This window comes from Nicotiana tabacum, chromosome 1 (assembly GCF_000715075.1).
Source record: "Nicotiana tabacum cultivar K326 chromosome 1, ASM71507v2, whole genome shotgun sequence".
NCBI lineage: Eukaryota > Viridiplantae > Streptophyta > Magnoliopsida > Solanales > Solanaceae > Nicotiana > Nicotiana tabacum.
In genome coordinates, this window is record NC_134080.1 from 56,506,086 (window position 1) to 56,529,426 (window position 23,341).

The window sequence follows — 23,341 nt, forward strand, 5'->3', positions numbered from 1 at the left end:
TCTCACAGGTGTTTCCTTCTTCGTGAACGCGGTCAACGTCTCGCGTTCGCGAAGCACAAAAAATGCCTTTGACCAAAAATCCTCTTACACGAACGCAACAAAGACACTCGCGAATGCGATGATTCCTCAGACTTACCCTTCGCGAACGCTTTGCCCTTTTCGCGAACGCGATGCACGAACATCCATCCCTTCGCGAACGCGGAGCCTTCCTCGTGAATGCGAAGGATAAAATTTCACCATCTTCCACTGACTCTTCATGAATGCGAGGGTCTACTCGCGAACGCGAAGAGTAAATATCTGCAACAGCTGAACCTGCAATTCTGCAACTCCAAACTTCATGAAATGGTCCGATTGACCACCCGAAACTCACCTGAGGCCCCTGGGACCTCAACCAAACATACCAACATATCCTATAACCTCATTCGAACTTTTTCCAACCTTCATAACGCACAAAACAACATCAAAACACCTATTTCTCATCGGATTCAAGCCTAAGAATTCCAAAAACTCAAAAAATACGCTTTCGATCAAAAAGTCTACCAAACCTCGTCCGAATGGTTTGAAATTTTGCACACACATCACATTTAGCACTACGGAGCTACTCCAACTTCCGGAATTCCATTCCGACCCTCGGATCAAAATCTCGATATCGAACCGAAAACTTGAAAAATTCAATTTTCGGCATTTCAAGCCTAAATTAGCTACGGACCTCCAAAACGCAATCCGAACACGCCCTAAGACTGAAATCACCCAACGGAGCTAACAAAACTATCAGATTTCCATTCCGAGGCCGTCTTTACACTGTTCCGACTATGGTCAACTTTCCAACACTTAAGCTCTCATTTAGGGACTAAGTGTCCCAAAACTCTCCGAAACTCAAAACCGAACATCCCGGCAAATCAAATTAGCAGAAATAAACTTGGGGAAAGCAGTTAATAGGGGATCGAGGCGTAAATTCTTAAGACGACCGGATAGGTTGTCACAAAAATCCCTAACCTAGAGACACATAAAAGGAACCAGCCGTTCCCTTTCATCATATACACATTTTCACAGCCTAAGAAAAGGACTAAGACCTAAGCAACCAAAGAAGGGACCAGAAGCTTCATCAACAACGGCGATCTCTAACCTTGAGGACCCCTCTAATCCATTCCTACCTTTTCATCTCATAACCAACAACCCTTATTCTTCTATAGACACAACACAACCATCGACGGGACCCCTCACCAGCCACACACGACCTCCCTCCAACCACCAACCATCTCCCCAATACACCCCATCTCTTTCTTCCTCACGTCACAACAACCTAACACCTCCCCCGAAAACCACCCGCTGCTGGAAACTAGCAGAAGCGGCGTGAGAGAGCAGCAACGAACGATCACAAAACAGGGATAGAGAGTGACGAGAAAAGAAGGGAAAACAGGGGATCAAAAACAAAAGATATTCTGTAGTTGCAGACTCAGATTTTAGTTTTCTTAAAATTACAAAAAATATATATAAAAAGAGTTTCTACTTCTTCATTTTGATTTCGGTTTTGGTATTAAAAATCATGGTATTTGCTTGAGGTTTAGAAGTCCGCTGATTTTGGTTGCCGGTTTGAGGTTCGTTACGGTCGAGTTTGAGTTCGTCGAGGTCTCTACGTCCAAGGATTTTTTCTGCCCGGGTTTCTATTCATACAACATTGCTAAATTGACAAAGCTCTCTTTGAGGTCCTTTTCCCACTCCTTTCTTTAATTAATACTTGATATCTTTGTGTTCTATTTAGTGCTTGTGGTTTGAAGGAATCTGCATTGAGTTTTGTCATAGCTTTTAATTTAATTTTCCTTGTTTGCCTTTGTAGTGCTCTCATTTTATTAGTACATTGGACTGATGAATTTGGAATTAAGATACAAGATGCCTAAAGTAATTTATGGTTCATGAGTTGATAAGGGAATGGATTAAAGCTGAAACAATGGTTTGGGTTAAAAATGACATTAAAGTAAATGTTGGAATGACGTTCTGGGTTTTACATCGGATGTGCTTGCCGTTCAAGTTTTGAATTATTTATTTTACCATGTCATTTTATTCAATTGAGTCGTAACTTGAATTACTATTTGTTTAACACTATTCCCTAATAATGTGGGAATTAGATTTGAGAAATTTACAAAAAATGAAGATGTGAATGGATTTGGTGCTCCGTTAAGTTGACCCATTTTTCTATATTTCATATCCCTAATTCATAGCCTCACACTAAATTTTAAATTAGTTTTAAGAATAACCTTGAACTTTCGTAGTTTGCTTTAGGCGCGTTATAATAAATTATCATAAATACGGGTACGGTTCCCGTGACGTAGTTGTGATACGTAATTCTCAAATTCGGGTGTGCATTTCATGTGACCCGACCATAATTTCGAATAATAATAAAAATGAACATGTTGTAAATCGCGGGTGCATTTCATGTGACGCGGTTTGCAATGTGTACCAAAACATCAAGTGTACGACAATCGTGGTTTGTTGCAGAAATAAATCCATAAATAAAAGCGGTTATAAAGTTAAAAATGCACAATAGGTTTAAAATATGTGATAAATCAGATAATGAGGCCAATTATTAATAGTTGAGCGACCGTGCTAAAATCATGGAACCCGAGAATGCCTAACACATTTTTTCGGGTTAATAGAATTCCTTACCCGGTCTTCTGTATTCGCGGGCCATAAAAAAGAGTCAATTTCCTCGATTTGGTATTTAAAATAAACCGATGACTTGGGACACCATAAACTATTCCAAGTGGCGACTCTGAATAAATAAAATAATCTCATTTCGATTATGTCACTTAAATTGGAAAAACTCCCTTATACCCCTTTCGGGTTGAAAAAGAAGGTGTGATAACTCTAGCGACTCTGCTGTGGAAAAAAACCCAGAACTTCTAGTTCAGGGTTCAAAATTCGATCTTAGAATAGCTGTTATAGTTGGCTTTTATTTATTGTTTGATTTTACGTGTTTGAGCCTAATGTGCTAAATATTGGTTTTTACCGCTTTGATATTACTTGGACTGTATATAAACTGTTACGAAACCCTCTTCTCTCTGAGTTTTCTAAATCATCTGTGAAGCGTGCACTTCGTGTGACTTCTTTTCTGTTAGAGTCATATCCCAATTTTAGAACGAGGTTCGGATAAGTTGCAAAACCGATGAAGCTTCTGTATTGCTGGTAGGCTGCCTCCCCCCTGGCTCGAGTTGTCCGCTCGGGTAAGCCAGGTCTAGAACAATACACCCAGGTTTTAAACCTAGAATAACATAGCCTCATACCGGATCCCTAGTAGGAGCGCTTGTTTGCATCACGTGTATTTGACTTTGGGAACTCAACACAGGGGTTGGGTCCGTCTAGGACAGGTGTACCCAAATTAAAAAGACCATCCTGATGCATCTTACGTGCTACTTGCGCATTTGTTTGTTTCGACTTGCCTGTCGACTGGCTTCTAGAATAGGGAAATAAAAGAAAGGAAAAACGAAAAAAAGGAGTGAGAGAAAGGTATTTGAAATATCCGAAAACTCTGCCAAAATTTTGAAAAAAGGAAGAAGGGGAAAAGTCATTTCAAAATAAGTCACATTTTCCTGTTGCATCAAAACTGGCCGAACTACCCGGGTCTGATTCTCACCGGATGTGAGATACGTAGGCAAACCTCATCGGTTCCGGCCCCAATTTTCTAAAAAAAAAATCCAAAAATATTTTCATTACTTCCTTCTTTAGAAAAGTCTTTCTTTAAGACCCCAAGTTTCAAAAATCCAAAAATATTTCCATTTACTTCCTTCTTTAGAAAAATCTCTCTTTAAGATCCCATCTTTTTAAAAAAAAATACAAAAATATTTTTTGTTAATTTCTTCTAAAAATCCAAAAATATATTTTTCATTTTTTTTCTTTCGATAATTGAAAAGAAAATTTAAGACTCAAAAATATTTTCTTTAGAAGTCTTTCTTTCATAATTTTAACATAAAAGTCCAAAAATCCAAAGATATTTTGTGTCTTCTTTAGAAGTTTTTCTTTCGAAATTCCAAAAAAAAAATCAAAATTAAAAAATATTTTCTTTCTTCTTTATAAGTCTTTCTTTCGAAAAAAAAAAGAAAATTCAAAATCCAAAAAAAAAGATTTAGTTTATTTCCTTTATTCCTAATCTTCCCGAACTACGCAAGATCTGATTCATGTTCCCACATGATACGTAGGCAACCCACATCAGGTTCGATCAACCATTACAAAGAAAAATGAAAAAATGAAAAAAAGTGATGATAATAATAAGGACCGACTGAGTCCATTCTAACGTGTCTTTTGTTTTGAATTGTGAAGAAAGTTTGAGATGGTCGGTTTGTGGTAAGCTGACAACACGAAATCCAAAGGAAAATATGGCAACTGACATCAAAGTTGTTACAAGTGCTCAAGAGACTCAGAGTTAGAGAGTTCAACAAGAGTCTACTGTTGTTGAGGAAAATAGAATACTGAAACAGCAAATACCAAAATGTGTCAAGCATGAGCCAATGGCCAAGGACAGCCTTGTCATGAGTCACAATTTGCTACCCAGCAAGAGCAGTACCACTCTCCTGAGTACCACTTGTACTTGTTTGATCTTCCTGCAAACATTGAGAAGCCTGCCCGAAAGAAATAGATGAAGAACTACACATATTAATTAATTACTAAGAAGAAAATACAATAATCTATTGTTAATGGGAATCAAATATGCCAAAAATGGCTACAACACCAAGCGCAGCTGTTCTTCTGTTCTCATATCTGACCTTCCTCCTAAAAAAATAGTAAAATATTCTATTTATACTAGGCTGAAAAAACTGGACAAAAATACCCCTGCGGGGTCAGTGCGGGCTGCACAAAATGGACCGCGGCCGCACTGGCTCTTGGGTTTCAGTTGTTTGATGACTTGAACTGGGGGATACGGACCGCGTGGGAGTGTACCGCGGCCGCGAAGGCAACTGGCGCGGTCCGCGCAAACGTGATCGCGGACCGCATGAGGACAAATGCCCTTTGCTGAACCCTATGAACGCAGACCGCACAGAGCAGGAGTGTGGCCGCGAAGCTTCTCCGCGGGCCGCGTGAATCCTACCGCGGCCGCGTGACCTTAAGCTTGAAAATGTCCAGTCTCTGAACCTCCTAGTGCGGCCGCGGGCATTGTTACGCGGTCCGCACTAGGCCCCTTTTTCTTCACTTCTTTTGGTCTTTGATACTTGAGCAGGTTTCACTCCTTTTTGAGCCGATCTTTGACATTTCGTCACTTTGTCAATCAACCCTGCAATCAAGCACAATTTGTGAGCATTTTGTGACTGTTTTTGTATCAATTTATACTCAAAGCATAGGCAAGTAGGGACATAAATACTTTAAAATCCTAACTTATCTGGTATAAAGGGGTACAGAGGTGGAAATATAATTTTACACCAATAGGAGAGTCCTATGCAAACTTGTTTGAGAAATTAAATCATTATGACATGATTGCACCTATTCCTCCAAATTATGTGGACCCCCGTGCAAAAAGCTTTGACCCTTCTAAAAGGCATGAATACCATTCCAATGCATAGGGGCACAATGTTGAAAGCTGTCGGGATTTGAAAAGAGAAATAGAAAGGATGATCCAGGAAAATCTGATTGTGATCCAAGATAGTGACACCCAGAATATCGTGCAAAATCCTTTACCTGCATATGATGATGCACACTTTGTGGGATGATGTGTGGTGATAGGGAGTATGAGAATCCTCTCGGGAACTTGCTGACTGAAGTTAATGATTTTGAAATTGGAGAAGGCTCTGCTGATTCTGATGAGAAAATTTGTGACTAAATGTCAAGCCTAGCAATTGAAAAGTCATTCCCTCCTCACTAGGAAGGAATCTTAGTAGCTTGTTTTGATGTTTTTTCTGTTATCTGGGTTATTTCAGGGTTGTGATCCAGATTTTATTTGTTTTATTGAGTCAAACCCTTCTATCTCTCTATTCTGTTCGTGTGAGTCTTGTTTGCATGTTTTGTTGCTATTTTCATTCGCCGAGTTGTTTTAGGGCTGTAACTCGGATTTTAGGTTGTTTGTATTGTTGTTTACTCAATAAAATATAGTTTGTCCTTTTGTGTCATCCCATGCTTAGTTCTTTTCCCGCTAGTTTTAGTGATATGACATGCAAGCGGAATTTTTGGTCAGATCATAGAAAATTGATTTAAGCTTGAATTGGATAATTGAGGAAAAGACACTTTTGAGGATGAAAAAGGGTTGAAATACTTTGGAATTAAGGTCGAGTAAAATTCACCTTCAAATCATTGTGAAAATCAGGGTTGAGGATGTTTAATCAATTGAAGCTTGGTCGAGAGCTTGACATTAATGGATGGAAAGTGTCTTTCGACCACGACACACCAAGAAGATAGGAATGTTCATCAATGTTGTGATCGCAAAAGGATAATATGTTTGGCGTTCTTGAGGCAGGGAGACCCTTTTTCTGCTATCCAAAAACTTTATATCCTTAGCTACCCCTTTAAGCCTGTGTTATTTTCTTTGACCACCCTCTTTTGGAATCAAGTTTAGAGTCAAGAGTAAAAAACACAAAAAAATGAAAAGAAAAAGAAAAAGAAAAAAAAAGTTCATGTCCCAAGAGTTCAAACTGGGGCAATTCTTAGAAAGTTCAAGTGAAAAACAAAATGAAGAAGAAAAAATTGGCAAAGGTCCATGCACCCAGAAAATAGAAGCTGGGGCAACTTGTTTTGAAAACAACAAAAAAAAGACAAAAGGAAGAAAAAAAGAAGAAGAAAAAACAGAAAGAAAGATGAAATTTTTTAGTTAGATCTGATGTTTTGAACTACGTTCGACCTGATTCCTTAAAAAAAGGATACATAGGCAGCCTCACGGTTCGGTCCAACCAAGTAAGAATTCAAAAAAAAAAAAGAAAAATCAAAAAAAATTCGGTATCTGAAATTGAGGCAAAGATTTTATTTCACTTTTGAAAGAGTCGGTTCCAAGAGTTGTAAGTCTACAACCCCTCATTTTGAGTCTACTTTGAGCCTTCATGCCATCCTTTCTTTCCAACCCTATCCAAAAACCTTCCAAATCAAGACCTCCCAATAAAATTTCAAGAATGCCAAGAGAAACATGCAATGAGCAATGGTTGTCACGCGACATAGAACACTGTCAAATTGCTCACAGAAGAAAGCAAAAGAAAAAGAAAAAAATGAGAGAGTCTTACTAGTGAAAACCTTCACGGGCACTGTAAGGCGATGGTAAGTAGAGATAAATAAATAAGAGAGGCTTGTTGGTGAAAATCCCTCGGGGCACCACTAGTCGAAAGTGAGTCATGAAGTTGATGCAAAGGATTGACAGGAACAAGCCCGAATTCAAAGGTCATAAGAATGATAAAAGGGAAGATTTGATCAGTTTGATAGATCGGTCACTAAGTCCAAAATGCATGTCATGATCATTAAGGCTAATTATGAAAAAAAAACCTTCTGTTCTTCCCGATAGGGGCATTTCTTGTTAATATTGTTTCTTTGCGTCATTGTGTCCTTCACTTTGAGTCAGTCCTTGTGAAAACAAGCAATAAAAGATTCCAAAATCTGCTACTACCTTTTCAATTGCACAAAGTAAATTTGGCCAGCACACTCAGTTGTTACTGTCAACATGCCTTGAGAATTCATGCAAAGGCGTCCCCCCAAAAGACTCATCAGCCTACTTAGCTAAAGCAAGCAAAGATAACCTCAAGGTTACTCGGGGATTCTTTGTAGTACCGAATAAGGACACTGGAGTGTGCACATCGTGCAAAAGGCACTTCTAATGGTGATTCTCTCTAACAGACAAATTGCTCCAAAAGTAAGAAGCCATTCAAGATATCAGAAAAGGTCACTTAGGCAAAGATCTCCAGTTGGGATAAGGCTGATTGAGCCACAAATACAAATGGTACTGGGTCTGAAATAATCGGGGTTGATACAGAGTAAAAGTCTCTTGAAATCGACTCAAGCTGATCGAGCAAAAGCCAAGCTGCTCAAGACTCAAGACCACAAACCGACCACCACTTTCAAAACTGACAAAATTTTCTTTGTTTGAACAGGAACAAAGCAGTGCAAGGAAAGTGGTTTAAAAAAAAAGAAAAAAAGAAGAGAAAAAGAAGAGAAAAGAAGAGCCGACAAAGGGAAGTTGCTCAAATCTTTGTCTTTATTTGTCTTGCTAATGTGCATAAAATGTTGCCATTGCTCTTCACATTTTTCCTCCTAGGATAAAAGCCCTAGTCTGATGGATTTTCTCCCAATAAAAATCTTAGTCTGATAAATTTTTCTCCTAAAATAGGAAACCTAGTCTGATGAATTTTCTCCTAGGATAGAAATCTTTGTCTGATAAATCTTTCTCCTAAGAAAAAAAACCTAGTCTGATGAATCTTTCTCTTAGGATAAACGTCTTAGTCTGATGAACTTTTCTCCTAAGAAAGAAACCTAGTCTGATAAATCTTTCTCCTAGGATAAACGTCTTAGTCTGATGAACTTTTCTCCTAAGATAGGAAACCTAGTCTGATGAATTTTCTCCTAGGATCGAAATCTTAGTTTGATGAATCTTTCTCCTAAGATAGAAAACCTAGTCTGATGAACTTTCTCCTAGGATAAAAATCTTAGTCTGATGAATCTTTCTCCTAAGATAACAAAAAAAGAAAAAGAAAAGAGACCCAGTCTGATGAACTTTCTTCTAGGATCAAAATCTTAGTCTGATGAATCTTTCTCCTAAGATAGAAGACCTAGTCAGATGAACTTTCTCCTAGGATAGAACTTGGTCTGATGAATCTTTCTTCTAAGATACCAAAAAAAAACAAGAAGAAAATAGACTAGTCTGATGAACTTTCTCCTAGGATCAAAATCTTAGTCTGATGAATCTTTCTCCTAAGATAGAAATCTTAGTCTGATGAACTTTCTCCTAGGATCAAAATCTTAGTCTGATTAATCTTTCTCCTAAGATTAAAACCTAGTCTGATGAATTTTCTCCTAGGATAATATTTTTTTATATAAAAAAAAGGAAGTCTGGATTTGAAAAAAGGGTCAATTTTTAGTTTTCTTAAGTTATTAATCTTTAGTTTCCTTGAAATCAGGGGTCCCGCGTAGAGAATAGGGTCAGTTTTTACTTTAGTCAAGTTTAGTTTATAATTTTTCGCAAGCTCAATCTTAGATTTAGGAGACGCACTTCCTAGTTCGGGTCATTCAGGTTTTTTAGCAGACGCATTTGTTAGTCAAAATTTTCTTGGTTTTACTCACAGGAGATGCACATCCTGGTCGAGTCTTCAATTGCATCCTTCATCAATAGCATAGGTGATTCATAGGTCTGCTAACAACTCACAAATCTTCCTAGTGCAAATTGGGGCAGAAAAGTTTCTTTTGTTTTTTCTGTTTTGTTGTAGTATCAGGCGCCCACCTGGAGAACAAGGGAATTCATTTCAGAGTCACTTCTAATTTCAAGTCAGTATCAGACGCCCACCTGGAGAACGAGGGAAGTCATTTCAGAATTCAATTCAAAATAGAAACAGCGGAAGCTCGCCTAAAAAATGCGAGTCGACAACCCGAGATAACCAAAAGAATAAGTTCGATCCAAAAGAAAAGAATAAAAAAAAGGAAAAGAAAAAGAGGGAGGTGAATCCAAATGTAGAAGCCGATGAAAGATGTGAACTGCTCAAGACATGGCTGAAATCACGAGCACTGCATGTCCGGTCTTGATCCGAAGAAGCCGTGGAAGAATGAACTAACACCTGCAGCTAACAAGCATCAAGATTCAGATCAGAGTCCATGAAGAACCATTCAAGACTCAAGATCAAGCTTCAGAAGACTTATAGATAGGAATCTTGTAACTCATAGATGATAGGATTGTTTAGTTCTTTTAGATTTTGATTTTGATGTAATAATAGGACCGCAGACCGGAACCTCGACAGAACAGCACCTCAATCTGCTCTCCACCTCGGTATACTCCATCACTGTTCCTACTTCTAAACTACACGTAGCCTGATTCCTTTTTAGCCAAGGATATGTAGGCAGCTCAGATACCAGGGCTCGGTCACATTCTCCTTTCTTCTAGTTCTCTTCTCTTTTAAATAAAGGTCAGGTCAAAAAACTTGTCTCGTCGTTCTTTGTCTGAGAACTCTTCGTGTTTCCAGTCAAAGAGGGGCAGCTGTAGACATGTGATTTTTGACCCTCCCCAAGATTTTACACATTTTTAGCATTTAAATAGTTAGTTTAGGTCTAATATCGCTATTTTAACTAGTTTTGACCCTTTTACTTTATTTTATCACAAAAATAAAAACTACAAAAATATTTTCTCTTATATAGTTAATTAATATTTTATTTAGTTACGTTTAGTTTATCTACCTTTCATAAAATTAAAAAATATACAAAAATAATTTCACTTTTAGTATTTAGTTTTATTCTAGTAATTTATTTTAATTAGGAATGATTTCACAATTTTATAGTTATTATTTTGGGAATTAATATTTTTTTTAGTCTAGTAGAGTTAAAGGGCCACTTTTAAAGATAAATTTGGCGCAATTCGAACCTAGCCCATAATCCCCAAGCCCACCCTAAAACTCCTAACCTAGAGACACCTAAAAGGAACCAGTCGTTCCCTTTCATCATATCCACATTTTCACAACCTAAGAAAAGGACTAAGACCTAAGCAGCCAAAGAAGGGACTGGAAGCTTCATCAACAGTGGCGATCTCTAACCTTGAGGACCCCTCCGATCCATTCCTGCCTCTTCATCTCATAACCAATGACCCTTCTTCTTCTACAGACACAACACAGCCATCGACATGACCCCTCACCAGCCACACACGACCTCCCTCCAACCACCAACCATATCTCCAATACACCCCATCTCTTTCTTCCTCACCTCACAGCAACCTAACACCTCCACTGAAAACCACCCGCTTCCGGAAACTAGCAGCAACGGCGTGAGAGAGCAGTAACGAATGGTAGCAAAACAGGGATAGAGAGTACGAGAAAAGAAGGGAAAACAGGGGATCAAAAACAAAAGATATTCTGTAGTTGCAGACTCAGATTTTAGTTTGCTTAAAATTACAAAAAATATATATAAAAAGAGCTTCTACTTCTTCATTTTGATTTCGGTTTTGGTATTAAAAATCATGGTATTTGCTTGAGGTTTAGAAGTCCGCTGATTTTGGTTGCCGGTTTGAGGTTCGTTACGGTCGAGTTTGAGTTCGTCGAGGTCGTCGCGTCCAAGGATTTTTTCTGCCCGGGTTTCTATTCATACAACATTGCTAAATTGACAAAGCTCTCTTTGAGGTCCTTTTCCCACTCCTTTCTTTAATTAATACATGATATCTTTGTGTTCTATTTAGTGCTTGTGGTTTGAAGGAATCTGCATTGAGTTTTGTCATAACTTTTAATTTAATTTTCCTTGTTTGCCTTTGTAGTGCTCTCATTTGATTTTAGTACATTGGAGTGATGAATTTGGAATTAAGATACAAGATGCCTAAAATAATTTATGGTTCATGAGTTGATTCGGGAATGGATTAAAGCAAAAATAGTGGTTTGGGTTAAAAATGACATTAAAGTAAATGTTGGAATGACGTTCTGGGTTTTACATCGGATGTGCTTGCCGTTTAAGTTTTGAATTATTTATTTTACCCTGTCATTTTATTCAATTGAGTCATAGCTTGAATTACTATTTGTTTAACACTGTTCGCTAATGATGTGGGAATTAGATTTGAGCAATTTACAAAAAATGATGATGTGAATGGATTTGATGCTCTGTTAAGTTGACTCATTTTTCTATATTTCATATCCCTAATTCACAGCCTCACATTAAATCTCAAATTAGTTTTAAGAATAACCTTGAACTTTCGTAGTTTGCTTTAGGCGCGTTATAATAAATCATCATAACTACGGGTACGATTTCCGTGATGTAGTTGTGATACGTAATTCTCAAATTTGGGTGTGCATTTCATGTGACCCGACTATAATTTTGAATAATAATAAAAATGAACATGTTGTAAATCGCGGGTGCATTTCATGAGACACGGTTTGTAATGTGTACCAAAACGACAAGTGTACGACAATTGTGGCTTGTTCCAGAAATAAATCCATAAATAAATAAAAGCGGTTATAAAGTTAAAAATGCACAATAGGTTTAAAATATGTGATAAATCAGATAATAAGGCCAATTATTAATAGTTGAGCGACCGTGCTAAAACCACGGAACCTGGGAATGCCTAACATCTTCTCCCGAGTTAATAGAATTCCTTACCCGATCTTCTGTATTTGTGGACCATAAATAAGAGTCAATTTCCTTGATTTGGGATTTAAAATAAACCGGTGACTTGGGACACCATAAACTATTCCAAGTGGCGACTCTGAATAAATAAAATAATCTCATTTCGATTATGTCACTTAAATTGGAAAAACTCCCTTATACCCCTTTCGGGTTGAAAAAGGAGGTGTGATACATACGAATTGGAAAATCAAGATGGAGTAAAGTTTCCGAGCAACTGAAATGTGGCACACCTCAAAAGGTACTATTGCTAATGAGCATTGCCTATACTGAAAGTATGTGCTGCACTCTTTTTCTCTTCGTCCAGTTTTTGTCCCAATTGGATTTTTCTGGCAAGGTTTTTAACGAGGCAGCACTGGAAAGCATGCTACTAAGGAAGCTTCGTCAGTAGAAGTAAGACCTTTAAATGACAACGCATACAAGCAACGAGACAACACAGAACGGTTAGATAGTCTTTTGCTCGATAGAGAAGTTCTTAACGAGAAACAAAGCTTGTTATCTAGCCAAAGGTTACCCGACCGTTCATGAGTGCAAGTCACTAGGGAGTGGTTAGGTAATTTTTGGATCTGTAGTAAAGTTCCTAATGGGAAACGAGGTTTCCTATCGAACCAAAGATTATCCAACCATTCACTAGTGAATCTTCAAAAGAGCAAGACTTCCAGTGTTCAAGTTTGCATTCTTCGCATTCGAACACTGGGGGAGGATGATATAATAATACAACAACATGACTACCACATCGACCAGGATTACGAAATTCAAGAATAAAGCTGTATCATCGGGGTCGGGGACTTCACGTCCACCCCTGTAGAAACAAGTTGTATAAATTAGCGACAAGTAATGGCAATTTCTTATTAGCACAACGAATTCTTGTGTACTTTTAAAAATGAAATGAATAAAGTAAAGTCCTTTTATTTTTATCTTGTTTCTTGTCCGAACGATAAATTAATTTTATCATTTGAAAATTAAATAAGCACTTCAAATGCTAGTGCCGTAATGAATAGGAGATGTCCTCTTCAAGAGCACCGTAAATATAAGAGGGACATCTCTTATGAAACACTCACGGCAAAGGGTTGATTCCAGAAGAACTTATGTCCGGAATCCAAATGCTATCGGGGAAAAATGCACCCAAAGCCTTGCATAATTTGACACAATAAGAAAACCTTGCGCAATACTTAAATGAAAAGTACTTCTATATAATAACGTGCCAAGCATCACAATTACAAAAGTATAAAGTAAAAAACAAAAAAGGAGAATAAGTAAAAAGTTAAACTACTGCATCCCCAAAATCCGGGGGAAGAGAACCATCCGTGCCCCATGAGAAGTAGGTAGATCTATCGCCGGCTCGAGGTCTTAACCTTCAACATCATCCTCTTTAAGTTCTTCTTCAGTTCCCGAGAACTCGAAACTGGAGCAAAAGGAATCAGTCGCATCATGTTGGACCGGAAGGCCCCTTCGGGCAGTTAACTCCAGCTCACGGGCCTTGGCGATCTCGGCATAATAATCAGTGACACCCGTTTTGGCCTCTTCCAAGGTTTTTCTCCACATGTTATACATAGAGAGTGTTTTTTAAACAATGAGGGAAGCTACACCACGCTGAAGCTCTTCCTTAAGCTGGTTAACCTCGGTCGAGAAGTTATTCCTCTCATACCTAATGGCTTGAAGGCTGACGTTGAGTTTACGGATAGTGGAGTTGTAAACATTATTGTGTTCCATGACCTTCCTATGCTTCTCCTCCATCCTGGCATACTCCTCCTCAGAAACAACAACTTCTTTAGCTTTGGAGTTCAAGGCTACCTCCAAATTATTTAGTCTTTCAGTAGACGCATCCTCGAGATCGGTAGCAGCCAGAACGGAATTTTGGACCTCAACCCACTTTGCCTTAGCTTCTTCAAATTATGCCCTTAACAAGGTAGCCTCTTGGCCAAAGGTCACTACCTCTTGCTCGCTTTGCTGCATCCGATCCTCTAACTCAACGGCCTCAGTGGCTTGTGCTTCCAGTTCCAGGAGGCGAGCAACAATTTGATCCCGCTTGGCCAACAACTAATCCCACTCATAGGTGAGTTTCTCTTTGTCAAGGATCAACTTCTGAAGGCCCTCGAAAGCAAGGAAGTTAGCATGCGAAACAGAGTACGAATTAAAAACCCTTCCATAACAAATATAGAAGTAACAACAGAGGGAACAAATATCGTACCGATGTTGCAATGTTCATGTCATTATTCACCATACACTCTCCCGAGAGAGACTGTATTTTATTCCTATATTTCTCTAAAGCTAGAGGCTTCAGATAATTAGAAAGTTCCACCGATCGGGACAACAGATGGCATCCAGTAAGAACCGAGAAGGAAATACTCCTCCTTCTATGAAAATCTTTGGAGGGGGCATAATAGTTATGTCCCAAATTTCCATGAACTAGTACTGGGGAAGAGGGAAATCCTCCTCTTGGACGACTGCGGCCGGTGGACATGATATAGCAGTTGTTGGTGGCGAAGGCAAAATTGGCCAAATGGGAGATGGAGTTGATGGCATTATAGTTTGAGAAGTAGTTGCAGAAAAAGAAGTGATATTTGTTGGTATGCTCATCAGCCAAAGACGGAATAGACCTAGTACCCAACCTCACGGCACTAGGAACAATAACCTCATACCCCTAGAGCGCTTGGATGTCGTCCTCGGTTAGTGTAACCAGATCAACAAAAGTCGTCGTCTTTTATATAGGGAAGCCCCTTCATCACTGCTCTTCCATCATCACCAATCACCACAATGTCTGTGGTTTTTATTTTTTTCCCTCGGCTATGGTGGAACGTCGCCTTTTTTGTTGCTTGTTCTCCGACCGGGGACTCCAAGAGGAAGCAAGCATGATGACACTCGTTCGGGTGAAAGTCTCCTACAACAACCTTACCGCATCAGCAGGATCAACCAAACATCCTCCCCGATGACGGTAATAGAGTCCTGCGGAAGACCTGAATTCAACCGGAAAGAAAAGTTAACTAGTTTTCCTATACGTAAAGTAAAAACAAGATAAGTTCAACCTATCATGTTTTTTGGCCTTCCACCCATATTTAAGGGCTAGTTCTTTCCAACGGTGGGTTTCAGGCATATTGACATCCAATATCTTCTGGACCCACTGGTCCAAGCCTTCAACCCTTGGTGGTATCCACCGAGTTACTGAAATAATAGAAGATGGATCAGTAATAGCATAGGACAATCTTTAACTAGAAGAGAAGACATACACTGAACTTACGAGTACGGTTCCATGATTCTGAAAATGATGGAGTTGTGGCAGGGATGTTGTCCCTGGTGGCAACTGCAACAAACCGCTTTATCCCTCTACGGTTGTTGTCATCGTCCATGCTAGTGAGCAAAGCATGGTGACCGTTTTTGTTGAAGTTTATTATTCTCCCACGGAAAATCTTGGGGGCATAAAGGTTCATCAGTTGAGCCAAGGATAGCTCTTCCCCTGTCTTTGGCATAGACACCGAAGATAGGCGACCGTTCGCCACTGAGAAGGGCCCACCTATGCCAAGCAAACTTGGTAACGAAAGAAAAACTCCAAGATAACAGAGTCAAGCCCCCCAATAAATAAGAACGTGCCCAAAGTGAAGGGGTATGTATAAACGTACGTAAATCCCTTCTTGTAGAAGGTTACCCGCTCCGCTAGGTCGGGAATGATGATGTTCAAATCTTAACAATCACAGTATCCCTTTACAGCAGAGATGATAGAAGGATGGATGGAAGAAGGTGTAACGACCCGACCAGTCGTTTTGAGCTTTTACACTTTGCTAGCTAGTTCTCGGGCATGACTAGCCCCGTGTGATATATTATGACTTATGTAAATCGTCGGTTTTGGTTTTCAGGGTAATCAGACTGAATTTGGAAGAACAGTTCTCAGTTTGAAGCTTGAAATTTGAAAGGTTTGACCAAGATTTGACTTGTTAGTAGATGACCTCGGAATGGAATTTTTATGATTTGGTTAGCTCCGTTAGATGATTTGGGACTTAGGAGCATGGTCGGAATGTATTTTAGAGGTCCGCGGAAGGTTTAGGCTTGAATTGGCAAAATTGAGATTTTGACATTTTCCGGTTGATAGGTGAGATTTTGATATAAGGGTCAGAATGAAATTCTGGAAGTTGGAGTAGGTCTGTTGTGTCCTTTGTGACGTGTTTGAAAAATTTCAGGTCATTCGGACGAGGTTTGGTAGGCTTTTTGATCGAAAGCGAAATTTGGAAGTTCTTGGGATTCTTAGGCTTGAATCCGATGTGATTTTGGTGTTTTGATGTTTTTTTGAACGTTCCGAAGGTTGGTACAAGTTTGAATGAAGGTATGGGATTTGTTGGAATGTTTGGTTGAGGTCCCGAGGGCCTCGGGTGAGTTTCGAATGGTTAAACAGATCAATTTTGGACTTTGGACTTGACAATTTTTGCTGGTTTTTATTGCAGATGAATTGTTCTTTGCGTTCGCGGTCGGGGACTTGCGTTCGCGAAGGGTGTTTTTATGTGATGATATTTTGTTCTACGGGTTCGCGAGGAAAAGGACGCGAACGCGAAGGTGAAGGCTTCATGGGCATCGCAGACGTGTGACTGGGGTCGCGTTCGCGAAGAGGAGTAAGGTCGTTGGGCACCCCAAGCCCTTGTGCTATGCGTTCGCGAGACTTGTATCACGTTCGCGAAAGGCTGGTATGGCGAAGCATCACGATCACATGGAATCGTTCGCGTTCGCAAAGGTAAAAGTGGAGAGGTAGTGAATTTGGTCTACGTCAACGCGAGAGGGCGGTCGCGTTCGCGAAGAAGGTATTTTGCCTGGGACAGAATATTTAAAAGTGGGTTTCGCGATTTTTGGTCTATTTTTTCCATTGTTGAACTATTTTTTGAGCTTTTGAGAAGGATTGAAGAGGGAATCGTAGGGAAACACTTGGAGGTAAGATTTTTGAACTCTATACTCGATCCTATGTTGATTCTTGCTTGTTTAATCATGAAATATGTGGAAATTAAAGCCTAACATTGGGGAATTAGGGCTTGAAGTTGGAGAGTGTAAATTGAGAATTTGAGGGGACAATTGAGGTTCGATTTTGATGTTCTTGGTATGTATAGACTCGTGAGAGGATGGGGATTCTATTAATGTGACTTTTATCGGATTGCGAGACTTCGGCCCGGGGGCCGGGTTTGAGCAATTTCGAGATTTTTTTTGTAAATTGGATATTTTCGAGTGGGCTTTGTTCTCTTAGCATATTTTAATGGTTATGTACTGATTGTGGCTAGATTTAGAGCATCCGGAGGTCGATTCGTGAGGGCAAAGGCATCACGGGCTAGAGTTGGACTGGATCGAGGTGAGTAATGGTTGTAAATATTGTCCTGAGGGTATGAAACCCCAGATTGCAAATCATTGTGCTATATTGAGGTGACACACATGCTAGATGACGAGCATGAGGTCGTGCACTGTTGGGGATTATGACTTAGTCCATCCCGAATGGCTGTTTTACCACGTATTTGATTGAAAACTATTTGCTATCATCATGTTTTGGGCTGAATGCCATATTTGGGCCTTGTGACAACTATTTGAAGCCTTAGGGGATTTTTACTGATATTTCCTCACTGTTTTGACTTTATACTTGAACTCAATCATGTTATATTCTACTATTTTCATAACTCAGCCATGTTTACTCTGCTTTAGCACTTAAATGATATTTTTAAATGATATTTTGGGCTGAGCACCATGTTTTACTATTGCCCGAGTGGCTTGTGAGATTCTGACTGAGTAAGGCCGATAGCCTATGTTGTGAGGAAAACACTGATTATGATTATGAGGCCGAGGGCCTGAGATTTTTACGCCACGAGGTGGCTTGTTGATATGAGGCCGAGGGTCTAGTGATGATACCACGAGATGGCTTGATATTGCGCTTGGGCCGTAAGGGGCCCCTCCAGGAGTCTGCACACCTCCAGTGAGCGCGAATACCCATTGTGATATGAGATATAGCCCGAGGGGCTGGTGATTGTTCCATGATATTGCCCGAGGAATGGATTATGTTGACATTGTGCCTGAGGGGCAGATTCTTATGTGTTTATCTTTTCTAGATACTTTGCATTTAATTGTTTAACTGTTAAAAAGGCATTTCTAAAGAAGCTTAAACTGAACTAAACTGACTTTACATATTTCCACTGTTGCATTATTTTTACTGCTTCTTTATATCCTGTTGACGTGCCTTTACGTGATTTCTTATCGCTCAGTCTTTATTTATTATTATTACTCACTGAGTCGGAGTACTCATATTACTCCCTGCACCTTGTGTGAAAATTCAGGTATTTCTGAACCAGGTAGTGGGTATTGGTTGATCAGAGGCAGAGTCATCGGAGTTTAGCAAGGTAGCTGCCCGACGTTCGCAGCACTGCTCTTCTCCCTCTTGAATTCATTAGACTGTATTTAGTACATTTTCAGACTTTCCATTGTATTTAGACCTTAGTAGATGCTCGTGACTTGTGACACCCCGATGTCGGGCTATATCTATTTTCGCACTTGTTCTATTTCGCTAAATTTTGAGATTTATTTCTTATGAATGACTTACATTGACTTATTAAAAATTGTTAACGATGAATTTGGGAATTGTGTTGACTGGACTCGTCTTCACGAGAGGCGCCATCACGACCGGGTCCGGTTTGGGATCGTGACAAGTTGGTATCAGAGCCTAGGTTACATAGGTCTCACGAGTCATGAGCAGATTTAGTAGAGTCTCGCGGATCGGTACAGAGACGTTTGTATTTTTCCTCGAGAGGCTGCAGAACCTTTAGGAAAAACTTCACATTCTTGAATTCTTGTCGTGCGTCCTTGATTCAGCTTGAAATATGACTCTTTGAATTCTTTCCACGCGTTCGTATGCGTGCATGAGCGCTCAGTATCAGATGTGCATCGATGGCTTGTGATTCCCTGGTCGAAGGGCGAGATGTGATCTCTGTGTGTTGATGTTGGGCCAGTCTGAACTACTTGAGGCCGGGTTTTGCCTATAGCTTGAGCACTGAGGCGTTGATTGTGTAAACACATGTTTTTGAACTTATATGTTTGGTAGTGTCCCTATTAGTAGAAGTGATGGCTGGATGGCGATGTGATGAGTATGTTATGACTGCAAGATGTATTCATATGATTTGGAAGTGACGAGAAGGGTCTGCTGGAGGATAGAAGGACTATTAGGTGCTTGATTTCCATCTTGATTTGAGGAATAACCCCGAGTTATGGGTGTGTGAAGAACCTTCTCATGTTTTCTAGTTAGGAGTGAAGTAAATTTCATGTTGCGGTATGAGTTCAGACTCAGGAAAATTAAGTGATTGCGCAATGTTTATGACGGTGGAAGGTATACAGAAATGTTAGTTTGAGGCGAAGCAGGTGGGTTATCCCCTGTGGAGTGTTCTGAAGTTGTGTGATCCTTATGTTGTCTGTTAGAAGATCTCCTTTACAAGTGAAATATATGTGTTGCAATTTAAATTTGGGTCGCTTAAGAGAGTGAGTTTAACTGTTACGAGGGTGAATGCGAGATTTGCAGAAGATTTAAAGTACTAGATGGTCTATGTTTCACGAGCTGATGAAGGATTAAGTTTAATCTCACTATGATATTATGGCAGTAATAGAGTATACCTAAACACACCACGGTACATGTATGACTCTTTATTCTGTCTTGCAATATCGCTATTCTTCACTTTATGAAATTATCAACAATTATATGATTGTTTGAATTAAAGTATTGCTATTCTTTCTTTGTATGTAGTTTTAGTTTTGCAGAAATGAGAGATGTGAAAGTGTTATTTGAAGAAAATTTTGTTCTAAAGGACTAAATAAATTATCCAGAATGACAATTGTCTGCCTCATTCTGTTGGAACAATTGATGAAAAAGAAGTTATAGAAGTTGAAGAAAAATAATTGTGAAGTTAGTGGTATGTATGCAGATATGAACCTCACTTGGAAGTTGGATTCAAAAAGAGATCTCTCCAACTCTCTCTATCTCTCTCCTTTATTTATTTATTTATAATTATTAGATTTTTTAACTCTCTCTCTCTCTCCCTTATTTTGCCGTTTCTTGGATAAGAGTTATAGTAAACTGAGTTTTTTTTGGAGGAGGAGGAGGAAAAGAAAACAGGAAATGGCAGCAAAATAGTTAAATAATGAAAACAAACTCAATCCTCGAAATCAGTTAATCCAGAGATATCAGTCCTCAGAATATCATATGAAAATATTGAAAGCTAACACAATACAACAATGGGCACAATACACATAATTCGTTACAACACGCAACTCGATCCCACCGTACACACACAATCCTCTCTTATTTCACCATATTAATATAAAAAATTGCTTATAAAATCTATTGAGGCGTGCAATCCGATCCCACCATATAATCAGAATCAATATCATAATCGTCTCTTATTTCACCATGTCACAATTTATCAACATCAAGTATACGTACACAACTATTGCGACGCGCAACCCGATCCGATCATACTAATATAAAACTCCTCCCTTATTCTACCATTTCACAATCATTGCGGCATGCAACCCGATCCATAAACAAATTCAATAAATGGAATCAACCCAACAACTCAATTCACAAGAATCTCCATGATTAGAGAATATGAACCCAAAATAATAAAGGAACCACGTACTAATCAAAGGAAGGCTACAAATAATACAAGAGCAACAAAACAAGCAAAGTATGTTACAGTTAAAGTGTACAACTAAGACAATTAAGGCAAGTAGCAATTAATCATGGATTCATGGAACATTTCAATACAAAAATAATTAATGACATGTAACAATTTACGACATAGAAAGCAATTAAAGCATGTAACAGTTAAGACTTGGAACAAGATAATTCATGGAATACTAGAAAGCATGGAAAATTATTTTGACGTCATATATACACTCGTCACCTCGCATATATGTCGTTACACACGTAATTCAGATAACATATAGTTCAAGGGTTCCTAATTCTCTCAAATCAAGGTTAGACCCAATACTTACCTTTCTCTACAATCAAATCAAAGTTCAACAAAGGCCTTTCCTCTAAAATTCGCCTCTAAACTAATCGAATCTAACCAAAATCGACTTAATATCTTCAAATAATGCTAGGAAAATCAATTACAATAGATAAAACAAAGATCTTTACACTTTTTCCAAAAAGTCAACCCCAGGACCGCTTGGTCAAAACTCGAGATTCGGACAAAACCCAATTATCCATTCATTCCCGAGCCCGATTATGTGATTAGTTTCAAAATTCGACCTCAATATGAGGTCTAAATCTCAATTTTATAAAACCATCCAAATTCTATCCAAAACCCTAATTTTCTACCATGAAAGAGCATAGATGGTGTTGATGAAAATGGAAGAAGATGAGTTAAAATATACTTACCTATGAAGTAGGGATGAAATTTCTATTCAAAATTGCCTATAGGCCGAGCTCTAATGTGTAGATGGTGAAAAATAAAAAAAGTCCCGTTTTTGGAACATTTTAAATCATTGGCGTCAGGTCTTCATCACGTTTGCAAATGACCTGACGCGATCGTGAAGCACAACAACCCTATTGGCCTTCGCGTTCGCAAGGTCCCCTACACGTTCGCGATGGCTATGCCCCCTAGCCTTCACGTTCACGACTCTCCGATCGCGTTCGTGTACAACACGAAGTTAACCCCCCCTTCGAGACCCATACCCATCACATTCGCGTATCTTTGGTCGCGCTTGCGAATGCTGATACCACAATTGCTTCGCATTCGCGACCTAAGTCTCGCGTTCGCATAGAGGAAATTCCACCCTAGCCCAGGTTATTCTTCGCGATCGCGAAGAAGGATGTACCAGATATCAGAAAACTCAGAACTAGCAATTGCCTAGTCTAAAAACCACTCCGTAGTCTATCCGAAACTCACTCGGGCCTCTCGGGCTCCAAACCAAATATGCACACAAGTGTAATAACATCATACGACCTTGATCGCGTGATCAAAACACCAAAATAATACCTAGATCTAAGAAGCAGACATCAAAATAAATGATATTTTCAAGGAAACTTAAGAACATGCAAATTTACAACCGGACGTCCGAACCACGTCAAATCAACTCTGTTTCACACCAAATTTTATAGGAAAGTCATAACTAGTAAATGAACCTCTACCAAGTTCCAGAATCAAAATCCGAACCCGATAGCAACAAAGTCAACCAATGGTCAAGGTTAGGAATTCTTTAAATCTTCAAATTACTAGTTTTCAACAAATTACGTCAAAGTCAATTTAAGGACCTCCGAATTCGATTCTGGACATACACCCAAGTCCCAAATCGCGATACGGAACCACTGAGACCATCAAAATACAAATCTAGATCCATTTACACAAAATGTTAACCTAGTCAACTTAAATGAGTTTTAAAGCAAAATTTCACATAAAAGTTTTCGGGAAAAAGACACTGACTGCGCACGTAAATTGAGCGAAGATAAATGGAGCTATTTAAGGTTTTGAAATACAGAAATAAAGGTTAAAACTAAAAATGACCTATCGAGTCATCACATTCTCCGCCTCTAAAACAAACGTTCATTCTCGAACGGACATAGAAAGGTACATGGACTAGTGAAAAGGTGTGGGTATCTACTCTGCATGTCTGACTTCGACTCCCATATGGCTGCCTCGAACGGCTGACCTCTCCATTGCACTCGAACTGAAGGATAACTCTTAGACCTCAACTTATGGACTTGCCGGGCTAGAATGGCCATCGGCTCCTCCTCATAAGTCAAATTCTTGTCCAATTGGACTGAGCTGAAATCTAACACATGGGGCGGATCACAACGATACTTCCTGAGCATGGACACATGGAACACTGGATGGACTACTGATAAACTAGGTGGCAATTCCAGTCTATAGGCCACCTCACCCACTCTCTCAAGAATCTCAAAGGGTCCGATATACCTAGGGCTCAACTTGACCTTCTTTTCGAACCTCATCACACCCTTTATGGGTGAAATTCAACAGAACCCTCTCTCAAACCATGAATGCAACATCACAAACTCTACGATCAGTATAACTCTTCATTCTAGACTAAGTAGTGCGAAGTCAATCATGAATCATCTTAACCT

At 39.2% G+C, this 23,341-nt stretch overlaps 1 long non-coding RNA gene across 2 annotated transcripts; it reads left to right on the forward strand.

Annotated features, from left to right (window-relative positions):
• The first annotated feature begins 1,050 nt into the window (after positions 1 to 1,050).
• Positions 1,051 to 11,736, forward strand: LOC107774461 (uncharacterized). 2 transcript variants are annotated; one of them, XR_001645508.2, is made up of 2 exons: positions 1,051 to 1,706; positions 1,838 to 11,736. It is a non-coding gene; the product is annotated as an uncharacterized LOC107774461 (long non-coding RNA). The 2 variants fall into 2 exon arrangements; XR_012708321.1 differs by having other exon boundaries at positions 8,049 to 11,736.
• The last annotated feature ends 11,605 nt before the right edge of the window (positions 11,737 to 23,341 follow it).